We start from the raw sequence: 12814 nt of genomic DNA, 5'->3' as shown, positions 1-12814 counted from the left end.
GAAGGGGGTTAGGGAGGGTGTAAAGAGAGACAAATATAAGGTGATAGAAAATGATTTGGCCTTAGGTGATGGATAGACAACATAATTGACTATTCAAATGATGGAGTAATGTTTGCCTGAAATCTATGTATAGTTATTGATCAATGTCACCCTGTTAAAATTAATTTTCTAAAAAGAAGAAGAGGAAGAGGAGGAGGAAAAGGGGACACTCTCAGCAGGTCCACGTCTTGGTTTCCACACCAGAGAAGCAATGGCCACACGGTGCTAAGGAAGCAAATATACCCAAAGGGCACACAGGGTGTTTCTCACAACAGTTTCCATAGAAGCAGAAATGTGAGGGAATAAGGACATGACCTACAGAAGGTCCCTGGATAAATGTCACACCAGGGCTAAGAAGGGACGGGGTTCCCTATGCGCTGACATGAAGTGACTCTAAGACAGGGGTCTCAAACTCAACTCAGCATGTGGGCCGCAGAGCAAGATCACAGCCATTCGGCAGGCCGCACTAGTTCTACAAAAGGCAACTGTTAAGCAACACTTTTCTCACTGCAGTTGAAAACAAAAAAAAAATCAGTACAACAAGCACAATCGTACATGCAGTTTACTCAGTGTCACAAAACGACCAGAAACTGTAGTTCGCATCACAACTGCTGTTAACTAAGCTAATATCTAGCTAGGATGCTAGAGAAATGAAAAATACAAGTAGGCCCCTAGGCTTACTTAATTTTATCTAAAATATTTTGAACTTCGTGGATTAGTCTGCGGGCCGCACAAAATTGTTCGGCGGGCCGCATGCGGCCCGCGGGCCACGAGTTTGAGACCCCTGCTCTAAGACCACAGTCTGCAGTGCAGCGTGATACACACAGCCTGATGCAGTTCGTGCTAAAAATACACACACCACACTTAGAAAGGCAGTACTGACTATTTTTATAGATGCGCATGGACGTATAGGAGAGCCGCGCATTGGTACGGACAGATTCAAGCTACGAAGAACTACTGGCAGCTGGTTCCTCCAGGGAGGGGCTCAGGTCAAGGGATGAGAAGGAGACCCCACCTTTACAGGCCACATGTAATTTATTCAGTGAAAAGGCAGATATGTTCATTGTAGAACCAAAAAAAAAAAAAATTATGAACAGTTATAGTTGAGTACATTTAAAAACAGAGACCATGACTGAATTCATCACGGCTTCCTTTCTTACATTATGTAATTTCTCAATCAACACAGAGTAAAAAGACATGCTAATCCATGAAAATCCTTGAGACACCATGGGCCTCCTAGTCGCATACCTGGTGACCTCTGTTCTTAGCCCCCTGCCTCTCCTGTAGTTAATGGCTGGGGTGGGGAGGCTGGGGTGGCAGTGTGAGGTTATCATTACCTCCTGGGCACCTGGGATCCCAAAGGCCAAGCTTTGCGAGGGCAGCTGGTGGATGACTATGCTGAGGTGAGGGTTCGCACCACCCGGGACTGCTGACGTTAATGTAGGAAGGCTCTCACCATGACATCTGCCTCTACTGACACATTGAACGATAAACGGGGCCCAGCGCAAAGATCAAGCAACCAAAAACCTAAGCATCTTTCTTGTGTCTTTGCCTCGTATTATGTGTCCTGTGTTTGAAGATTCTCGCCACTCTGTGAGAGACAAGCACACGAGCTGTTTCTATCACCACGGAAAGCACCTCGCTTACCTTTTCCCCCAGTCAGCTCCTCTGAGCTTCTGTTAAAAAAGAAAAGATTGCTCCAACCTGTGGAGACGTAGCCCTCTTCCAATAGGAATTTCTACAAAACTGACAGAAGGACCTTTAAGTTCAAAGCATGTTTAGCTGCTAACCACCCTGTAGTGCCCCAGAAGGGCTCGTGGTGAAACACCCAAGGAAAGGTAACAGGAGATGTGTGGCTTTAAACCCTCAGAGGCCGAATGTGACCCAGCCACACACAAGCCTGAACTTACGCACTGCTGATAACTGGGTTCCGCCCCTGTCGGTCTGAGAGATTTCCCGACCGCAGTGAATGCATCTTGGCCAGGAGTGAGAAGGGAGCCCGGCCACTGCATATCTTTAAAACTGGGAATGTCTTTAAAATGAGGCCGTCAGTTCTTCCATAAATTCTGGTCCCTGCAGTCGTTGCCCAACCTGACATTCCTGTATCAGCCAGGGCTCTCGGCCACCTCACCAGCTCCCAGCTCCCTCACGGTGTCTGTCCTCACAGACTTGGCCACTCCAGGACAACGTGCCTTCCCAGGCAAGGGGCAGGAGGAGAGCCATCAGCTCCTGCAGCCCCAGATTATTGACCTGAGGCATGAGGAGTCTTGACATCACCTTGTCTTACAACAACAATGGGCAACCCTGAGTGTGGCCCGGGGCCAGTTCGCCAACCCTCCCTCAGCAGAGGGCAATGAAAGGGAAAGCAGTGGAAAGACAAAAAGTAAAATAGTTTTACAAGCCACTGGCTCTTAAACACTTTATTATCATTTAAAATGAGAAGGTTTAGGCTTTTAATTACATGGTTAACAGCCCAGAAGGCCGCTTGTCTGGACAGAAGGCACATCAACTTCAAGCACCAGACTGAGTGTGCCTAGGAGCAACGTGGGTACAGCAAAGGGACAATTATAAGCTCTTTTATGGACAGCAGCAGTGTCTAACATGCTCTGACCTCCCTCGTGAATCTGCTTCCGGAGAACGTAAGTGCTCTGTTGTCCCTGAAGGGGCTGCCAATTCGGCAGCCTAGAAACCCCCACCGGACAGGCAGCAGCCGTCCTGACCTGCGCCAGAAGCATCCGTGTTTATTTCTGGACTGGGTGTCCACTTCACAAATGCCTGTTACAGTTTCTGTATGTCTATATTTATTTATATATTTCAACATGGATGTATTTATATATTATATATATTAGTATATATGGACATACACACATACATGCCAACCACAAAGCCAAATATAAACACATCACTTCAGTTTAGCATCAATGTAGCATTTCATGTCGGTTATTTGGATTTTTTCTCCCCACGGTCATCTTGACGGACAATGTTAGGACGGAGAGCTGCAGGCAACATCAATATTTCCGACTAGAGGCGAGAAAGGCGGGGTCCCCAGATCTGTTTTCTCATCACCAAAAAACAATGTTATCCATGTCCTATTGGCGTTCTTCCCGTGGTCCCATTTAAGTGGGTGCTGCCACTATGGTATCTTGGGGGAGTGGGATCACTGAGTTGGGTGAGGACCCTAATGCCAAGCCCAAGGCCACGTGGCCGGGTCAGAAGTGAACCCTTCAGGGGAGTGGCCGGCAGTCCACACCACACTGCGCAAAGGGGCCAGGTGACCTCGGGTTCCGTGCTGACCAGGATGTGTGGCGTTCTGGGTTGCTGAGTGGACACACAAGTATCAGCACACTAAGTCCAGGATGTCCTGGTTCAAAGTGGGATCCAGGTCACAGAAGTCTCTAGAAAGGAATCAGGAGACAGGCTATGCTTCAAACCTACTTCTCAGAGGACAAAAAGTAAGGCGTGAGGCAAAGGAGGAGAAAGGCCACAGCAGTGCCCTGGCCACCCCCACCCCAGGACAGGAAGAAGAGCTAAGGCTGCCAATAATATGCCTATACCCCACCCCATAGGCCTTGATCAAGATGCCTCAGGGCGTGCACCTGTTGGTGGAAGGTCCTGATATTATAGCGAAGCTGGGAGGAATGTGAAGGTTGGGAACACTCTGGCACAACTGAAGGGCCCCGGTGGGAAGGAAAATGTACCAAAATAACCACAGTGGTCATGCGAACCTGACATCTACCCTAGCCTGGGGATTGGTGGAAAGCTGCTTTTACACTGTTTTGTGCTTCTGGAAAGTGAGCATTTGTCTGAAAGTTAATACTCTGAATGCTGCTGGGAGCAAACAGGGAGCGTGGCTCCTGGGGCACAGGCCTGTGTGCCCCCTCCTTCGTTTCCAAGATGGGGGGTGTATGGCCATCAGTCGTGGCCATCATGGCCAGGCACGTGCAAGTTTCCCATTAGATTTGGTCAGACAGTAAAGAAAAAGCGGAGCCGAAAACTGGTGGGCCATACCTTTACTCTAGCCTCGCACCTGGCTAGAATAAAGGTAAAAACAAACACACAGAGGGCTCCAAAACCCACTCATTCAGCGCTCACGAAGCTACTGACACATCTGGGTTTTCCTAGAATCAAAGGCCCCTACTAGCTCAGTCACCTCTGGTTCCCCATCTGCACACCTTCACCCTGCCATCTTGGCTGCTTCTCCCTTCTCTCATTCTGCAAAAACATGGCTTCCTTCTTCCTTCTCCTTCTTCTTAAAACTTTTTTGGCGTGAAAATTCCTCCTCCAGCACACATTAGCATAACCAAGCCCTTTCCCAAGCAGGAGGGTAATTAATAGTTTCACCTGGCAGTGGCCATTTTTAACAATAAAAGTGAGCAAAATCAAATAACACAAATTTTACAAACTTATTTGCCCAACAGGAGGCAAGGGCATTCATCTCCTGGCTACATGTGGAGCCTGCTCCAAAGCCAGAGGGTATAACACTCAAGACTCGGAGTTCACACAAGTTGCCATCCTGACACTCCAGAGTGAGTCCAGTGGTTCCGTCTCCTCTCAGCCAGGAGTGTCCTAACAAGTTTCCGAATGAATGCTCAGTCAGCGTCAATTTCACTGTCTGGGTTTGTGGGTGAAAGTTCCTGGTGTTTTGTTTTACATCAGGAGGGAAATTGGGTGCCTTGGAAACAGTGTGTCACCCTGACGGTAGGCCAGTGGTTTTCAACTTGGGCTGCACTTAGCATCCTCTGGAAACTTTAAAAAAAAAAAAATGACCCAGGCCAGGGCTCCTCCCCAGAAGATGTTGACTTAATTGCCGGGCAGGCAGTCCGCCAGAGAAGGTTTTAAAAGCTCCAGGTGATCCTCCATCCAGAGTTTCTCAGACTCTAATGTGTGTGTGAATCCCTCAGGATCTTGCCCAACACCCAGATCCTGACCTGGTAGGTCTGGGCTGGAGCTGCAGATGCTGCATTGGTAACTGGCTTCCGGGTGATGCCCACCTGTCTGTCCACAGGCCACACAGCGGAGGGTCAGGAAATGAGGGGAAAGTGTCAGGAAAGAGAGTTCCACGTGCTTCCTCCCACGGTTGTCAGTGGGGAGCCCTCCCTGCCCACGGTCGTGGCTCTGCCTTAACTTTCTGGTCAAGCTGAGCAGATGTTGCTGGAATGCGAGGACGGCCTTCCGAGTCGGCTCCGTGAATGAGCCATCCTCCACCATTCAGTAGGCCCGCAAACCAGTCAGGGAGACACCGACTGGAACCCAGCCATGAGCGAATACAAGTCAAGCGCTGAACTGGAGAACTCATGGTTTGTCCTCTGTTTGGCTTTGGCTCTGAGCATGCAGGGACACTCCGTGAGAAAAAAGCCCATGAGGCCCTGGCTCAGTCAGACGGCGAGCACGGCAGGAAAAGGGACACTGGGAGGGTGGGCTCTGTCTGTGCACATGGGGCGGGGTGAGGGGGTGGGGGGTGGGGGCAGAGCTCCTGACTCGTCCCCACATCCGCCCTACGGCCCTCAGCCCTGGTCACTTGTGAGGCCCTCCTGCAGAGACTGCCACTCTCTCCGCTTCACCCTCCTGACACCCTGCTCGCTGGTCTCCCTCCCCTGGTCAAGAGTGACCCCCAGATCCTTGTGGTTCTTCAGCAGTACCTCCCAGGGCATCCTTTTCCTCCCTCTTCCCAAGCTCAGGACCCCTCCCCACCAGGACTCTCAGCGAGGTCTCTCCCAGCCTCCTACAGCCTCCCTTCCACATCCCCAAACACTGAAATTCCCCCTCTGGGCCCAGCTCCAAGCCTATCTTTCTCATCAAGACTTCCCACTCCTGCCCCTCTGGGCCTCCCCTGATGTCTATGGGTTTTGCACACCTTGTTGCTCAGACTTATCTTCCCACAAGAAAGCAATGTCTCTCCCTAACCACATCATGACCTCCGGGCGGGCAGTACTGTGCCTAGAGTTTCCTGTACTTCCTGTACCCAGTACAGCTCTCTGAAGATAGTAGATGCTTGGTGTATCTGTCATCTGTCTGCATGGAACTCACCACTGCAGTTGCTGAAGCTGAGAGTCCCAGAGGCAAGATTCTCAGGAGTTCCCACGCATAGATCAGACCTCCCATCTCTGACAGAAGTCTCCACCACCTCAGTGCCTTTGACCTCGCTATCATCTGGTGACGTCTGCCATCTGAGGCACCAAACAGGAAGCATTCTGAGTTCCCTCAAAGCCCTATGCTTCCTTCCCCAGTAGCCTCACGCACAAACCAACCCTGGTGCTGGGGTGTGCGCCCTCACGCTGGGTGTGCGCCCTCCTACTGGGTGTGCACCTTGTGCTGGGTGTACACGCTTGTGCTGGGTGTGCACCCTCCTGCTGGGGTGTGTACCCTCATGCTCGGTGTGCACCCTCCTGCTGGATGTGCACCCTCATGCTGGGATATGTGCCCAATTCAATTACCCATCTTCAGGCCAGCATAACCTTCGCTCCTTGTAAGGAAGGCAGCGTCTCTGCAGGATCAGGTCCTCAGCCTGCGCCTCTGAAGAGAAAAACAACAGGGTGTGGTCAGTAGAAAGTGCAAGACCCAGCCAAACCAAAGTCTCCTGGGGAAACCGCTCCTGCAGCGAGAACGAACAGGTACCACCGCTCCACCAGCTCTGAGTCCCACTGGGCACCAGCCCGAGAATGCGGCACCAACCCAGGAACCGGCACCAGACTTGTCTCCAGGGGCAATGCCTGTCCCAAAAAAGATCAACAAAAGCAATGGAAGCTATGGGTGTGACCATTAGAATGCCCGGTGGAGGTGCACTGGCACTGACAAGCAGTGAAGGAGGAGTGAGCCCCATTTGCTGCATATTTCTGATGCTGGGAGCACAAAGCCCCACCCCCCGCTCCCCCCAGGACACTGGCCAAAAATGCTGCCCTTGGCTTCACACGTGACTTGCCTTAGCCGGGATCTGTGTTGGTTGGCCCTGGGCGCTGGGGCTGCTCTGTGTCCTCCCCCACTGCCCTTGGGCTCCTCTCATCTCAGTCTGACTTCTCCCGGTCCTTGTCCTTCCTCCCACATCACAGAGAGGGGAGAGAGTGAGCCTCGGTCCAGTTAGGTGGGAGGAGAAGACTCCACAACGCCACTGCCCATCAGGGCGGCACCCGCTCCACAGAAGCTAACGCGCACTGACCTATTTACAGTATCGGGCAAGCAGATCAGGCAGGATTGAGGTGCAGCCCTGGTCCGCCCCAGCCAGCTGGCTCCCTCTCAGAACAGCAGCTATCAATAACTCCGCGCTCAGGGCCGTCTGATAGCCATCAGCCCTGGGCCCTGGAATGCCAGCATCCCAATTCTCTTGTTTTCCCAGTTGTCAGCGCTGTTTATAAGTCATCCGTTTATAGACACCCAGCACCTGCTTGGAACACCTCATCCTGCCAAGTGGTGGAGTGCATCTCAGAAGGAGCCACGGTGTGCTCCTTCGACTCCTTGGAACATTTTCCAACCCTGGACCCTGAAGATCTGCAGAGGCATTCTGAAGCAGGACGTATTTTGCTTCACTAAAAGAGAAAAAAAAATCACCAGATATTGCAACACATTTAAAATAACACCTAAAAAGTCAGCAGGGTAAAAATGCTCTGGAGAAAAGTTAAAGACGGCTTTTTAAAAAAAAAAATTTAAGCTATTACATAGCTTTTCAGCTCACTATCAATACCGCCACTTAGGTGATGCTGCCTGCTTCCCAAAACCATCCTGTCTGTAAAATATACCTAGAGAAATCGCGAGTGCAGGAAACCCACATATAACCTAGTTCAGGGGTCGGGACCCTTTTTTGCTGAGAGAGCCATGAACGCCACATATTTTAAAATGTAATTCTGTGAGAGCCACACAATGACCCATGTACTTTACGCATTATCCAATAAAAATTTGGTGTTGTCCCAGAGGACAGCTGTGATTGGCTCCAGCCACCCGCAACCATGAACATGAGCGGTAGGAAATGAATGGATTGTAATGCATGAGAATGTTTTATATTTTTAGTGTTATTATTTTTTTTATTAAAGATTTATCTGCGAGACAGATGCAGCTATCAAAAGAGCCACATCTGGCTCGTGAGCCATAGGTTCCCGACCCCTGACCTAGTTGGTTGGGGTTTTTTTTCCTCTTGTCAAGTATCCATATACAAAGTGCCTAGAATTAATTCTCAACGCCCCCCCCCCCTCCATCCCAGTAGGTGTCTCTTTGATTCATTCTCTGCAAAACAAAATAAAATCAAAATGTGGCACAGGTAGGCTGTGCAGAATATTCATGGAGTATGTGGTTCATGGTTTCTAGAAGGTCAAGCCAGAGGCTACCATGGGCAGAAATGTAAGGTGACCTTGGGGCCACCCCTTGAGGCTTCTCCAGTTTACACCTTCTCAGGATAATCCTTCCCAAGCATGAGACTGTCACCGTTTTATAGTCACTGAGGGAAACCCTGATTAAGACCACGGGTAGGAGGTGGCTGGGCTGAAGCAGGCGGGGGAGTGAGACATTCCTGCTCCCCAGTTCTGTGTTCAGCCAGAATGCCAGCCCCCTATTTTATGGGAGAATTTAAGGGATTAGTATTGCTTTTTAAAGAAGTTTGAGCTATCTGAATATAAAGACAACCCTTGCAAAGCCGCAACGATGGTTAGAGAGCCAGCAGAGGTAGGTGGCTGTGAGCTCAGGAAAAGCAGCAGTGATTGATCAATCGCAGAAACAGAATTAGAGGATGTGAAATGAGGAAGGCTTGCTCTGGGCAGCGGGTCCCCCTGCTCACCAGCAGGGTCCTCAGTGTTCCAGCCTGGGATGCTTGCAGCTCCTGCTGCAATGGACACAGAGGAAGCTAATCTGAGATGACGCAGGCGTCCCGTTGTTTCTCTCCGGAATGGAATTGCGTTTGACCAGTCCCGAGCCACTCCGGAGCACGTCGGCTCTGCTTACGTGCAGACCGTTCGATGGTCATGTGCTCGCCAGCCTGGACTCCTTCACTCATCACAGAAGCCGGGCTCTGCCGCTCACTCGTATGATCTCTGACATGCTGCTGCTGGAGGAACGAATGTGCCAAATTTAGGAGGCTGCTGATCGGGCTGAAAACTCCGTGACTCCTTTCCATAAATCTGTGTCCTGGATATTTAAAAATAAAAATCACTGGGAGGTGCTGAGAAGGAAGAGCGCTGATAGCTACAGAACACAGCAGCCCTGCTCCTCCTGGGCCGAGGATCCCCGTGAGAGGGGCTAGGCTGACCTAAATCCCTTCTGCTCCCAAAAATAGAAAAGAGGAAGTATTTAAAGCCGAACGGAACAGGCCCACGGGTAACTGTCAGCAGAGCTGCCCTCCGCGGGCAGGACGCAGTGGGCCAGGGTCACTGTGGGGCTGCCCCTTTTTGCTCCCTGGTAGTTTTGACATGTGGCCTGTGAGAAGACAAGCTTTCAGAGACCACAGGCCGCACAGCTGCCCTCGGGCCACAGCGCGGGCCTGGTGCTGACGTGGTCCCCGCAGGTCTTCACTCTGTCTACGGCAGGGCTAAGCAGTGACCTTGCCTTATAGCACACTACACCCAGCGCCTCCGCAGGAAACGCCTGGCTAAGCAAACATTTGTTTCCTGTTTTGCTTTTTTTTTTTTTTTTTTTTTAATAATTTCACATTTCTATTCAACTTAGCTTCCATCCTTCTCATTGCACCAAACCAGGGAGGTCTGTTTGCCCTCCAGTGCTCCGAATGGCACTTCCCAGAGGTATTCGAGTTAGGAGAGGTTCCTTGGGAACAAAGGGTGCAGGAGCTTTGGGACAGCCTGAGGGGTGGGCCCCTGGAGAGGTGCTGTTCGGGAGTGGGGTGGGGGGTGATGAGGCAGCTCCCAAGCCCAAGAATAGAAGATGGGGAATGGGGAGGAGAAGGTAGTCTTGGGGTAGACAGCAGAACCTCTGCTAGGCTTTCCAACACCTTCTTCTGAGCATACGGCCCTGTGGAGGGCTCCCGGCTGCAGTCCAGCCCTGCATACTATGACTTTGGGTGGGTGCCCTTCTGCAGGGCACAGCCTGAAGCACAGCCCACTCGGGGCTCAGGAAAACCCGAGCAAGAGATCGAAAAGCCCAAAAGGGGAACTTTAGAATGGGCACAGAAAAAAAAATCAGTCACAAACACGAATCCTTCTGGTAGCATGCAGGAAATCCTGTTTTGCCTCTTACAACTTTGCTGGTAGGTGGGGGTGGGGAGGGTGGCTGGCGACATTTATTTCTGCAAACAAGCTGCATCAAAACATCCCAGCTGCCAGTTTTATCCTTTGCCGTGTTTTATCCGGTGTAGGTATTGTTCATTTAAAGAGTGCATTGTGTCCATACCATAATCTCCAGGATGATAACAGTTCATATTGATTTGTCAGGGTCATTATCTATGCTTAGACCCTGTTATCTGGTTATATATAACCTGAGAACGGCCCTTAGCCAAGACACAAGTACATTTACACTTCGTAGGATGAACCCCTGCAGAGCCCTAACTGCCTCTATCCCAAAATTCCTGAATGTTTCACTGAAACAACCGGTTCAACCTCAACCACAAGAAAGAAATGTAAGGACCTCAGTCAGATTGCTTTTTCAAGGTCATGGCCTCAGTTTGTAACTACACCCCTTTGACCAACCTGCTCAGGTGAGGTCCACGAATTGCTGCGTGGTTTGCAAAATTGGAAATGGGCAAAAGTCAAAATCTCGTAGCAAATGGAGAATCAAGAAAAGACACCGTAAAACGTGCCATTACACAGCTGTTATTAATACCACAATCCCTAGCATTGGAAAACAGTATCAACCTGCAGCAAACAGACAGCTCTGGTGGGGGGGGGGGTAGTGGAGAGACTGGGGTGGGGGATGTTGAGTACAGCAGGTGGGTGGGCACACTCTCCATTCCTTCTGCTCGGGTCTGCTGTGAACTTAAAACCGCTCTCTAAAATGTAAAGTCTATTAATACAACTGCTGTCACAGACCCAGAGGACAGACTGGCAGTTGCCGGAGGCTGAGAGCTAAATGGGAGAAGGTGCTCAGTGATACAAACTTCCAGTGACAAGAGGAATATCATTCTGGGGATGTGAGGTCCCGCCCAGGCGACTGCAGTTGGCAACACTGTATCTGAAGAGATTGGATCTTACATGTTCTTACGGCAAGAAAGGAAAATGTAACCATGCGTGATGATGGATGTTATTGAAATTTGGAGCTAGATCATTTCATAACATATCCATACAGTGAATCACATGCTGTATACCTAAAGCTGATACAATGTCATATCAGTTACATTTTCATGAAACTGGGGAAAGGAACAATAAATAAATAAAAGTGCTAAACGGGATCTCTTTCAAAAATCAATCAGATGCATGGGCGTTAGAACCAGACCTGGGAGGACCCGTTCAGAAAACTGCGTGGCCACTTTACCTGCCGAAATGGATTCTCTCAAACATTCATGGAACACAGGCTGCATCCGTTTCTCGTAACACTATCTTCGAATGTAATATCTTGGCATGTGTGCTTATTATTGCTTCATTTGTTAAATTTCTGCAAAACTGTTGCATAACCAGCAACCTGGGCTTCCCACTAGTTCCTGCTGTGTGTGTGCTTATACCTCAGGCAGCTTTCTGACGGCCTCCCTTTCCCACCTGGAGAGAGCGTCCAGGGACAGGTGGCCGGCCGCTCTCCACACGTCTCCAGGAGCAGCCTCATCATCTGTGAGGCTGGGGGCAGTAACTGTGCTGTTCCTTATGTTAGGAAACAGGAAATGACTTAATTTTTTAAAAAATTAAGGAAACGAGTTAATTTGGAAAAGTAAATTAAATTTATGGCACGCCATTATTAGAACTATCTTAGGTTGAAATTTCCCTTGGCAGAGTGAAAAGTGATGAAATATTAATTAAGTGTAAGTACTTTCTGTTGCATTTTACATTGCAAGTTCTTTAGTCGTGGCTGGATAAAAACCTACCAAGAGCTCTCGCTGAAGCTTTGCTTGCTGTTTTCACCGAGCCCCTCTTTGCTGGCTCTGCCATTGGCACATGCAGCCTAAGCCAGCTCCTGCTCACAACCTGGGCATTCAGAGACAAGGAGGGAACCGTGGTGTTTACGTGACAGTTTATAGTCTGTACTAATCCTCGACAAGCGAGATGGCTTTGTCTACCGCCTTTCAGGAAATGAGAAAACTGAGAATTCAGACAAACAGAGAGAATCACCCTGAACATCTAAATAGGGAGTGACAAGACCAGACCTCAATGCTGGGTCTCAGGCCAGTGTCCTTGTTCATACTCTGGCGCCTGTTCAAACACAGACAGCTCCCTATGGCCTCCTGCATCTTGGACAGGTCTAGTTCTGGGGTGGAAGCATTCAGCCTGACTGGTGATGGGCTCAGCAATGCTTAACTCGGAAAACTTCAATGACCTTGCTGTTAAAGATCTATGTTGCTTTCTAAAGGTTTGGGTCTGAGCCCTGGCCTGGTAGCTCCACTGGTTAGAGCATCATCCTGACATGGCAAGATTATGGGTTCCATCCCCAGTCACAGCACATACCAGAATCAACCAATGAATGCATAAATAAATGGAACAAGTCGATGTGGTTTTTTTTCCTCTCTCTTTGTCTCCCCTTCCTGCCCCCACTGAAAATCAATAAAACTTTAAAAAATATTTTTTGGGGAGTCTGTAAAACCAAACTGACTGTTGCAGTTGACCCTGGGGTGTAACAATCAAAAGATTCAATCAAATCTATGGAATTATAAAAGCCAACAGCAACATAACGTGTAAAATACGTTTTAAAACAGAGCAGGGTTAAT

General features: G+C 49.6%; 1 long non-coding RNA gene across 1 annotated transcript; it reads right to left on the bottom strand.

The window, feature by feature from the left end:
* Positions 1–5510: 5510 nt before the first annotated feature.
* LOC136400610 (uncharacterized) lies at positions 5511–9184 on the bottom strand. The gene is made up of 3 exons (XR_010750343.1): positions 8798–9184; positions 6959–7559; positions 5511–6552 (listed from the first exon to the last, which is right to left on the bottom strand). It is a non-coding gene; the product is annotated as an uncharacterized lncRNA (long non-coding RNA).
* Between the last annotated feature and the right edge of the window lie 3630 nt (positions 9185–12814).

Source organism: Saccopteryx leptura, chromosome 1 (assembly GCF_036850995.1).
Source record: "Saccopteryx leptura isolate mSacLep1 chromosome 1, mSacLep1_pri_phased_curated, whole genome shotgun sequence".
Classification (NCBI taxonomy): domain Eukaryota; kingdom Metazoa; phylum Chordata; class Mammalia; order Chiroptera; family Emballonuridae; genus Saccopteryx; species Saccopteryx leptura.
Note: the sequence above shows the minus strand (reverse complement) of the source record. Positions and strands in the feature narration are given on the sequence as shown.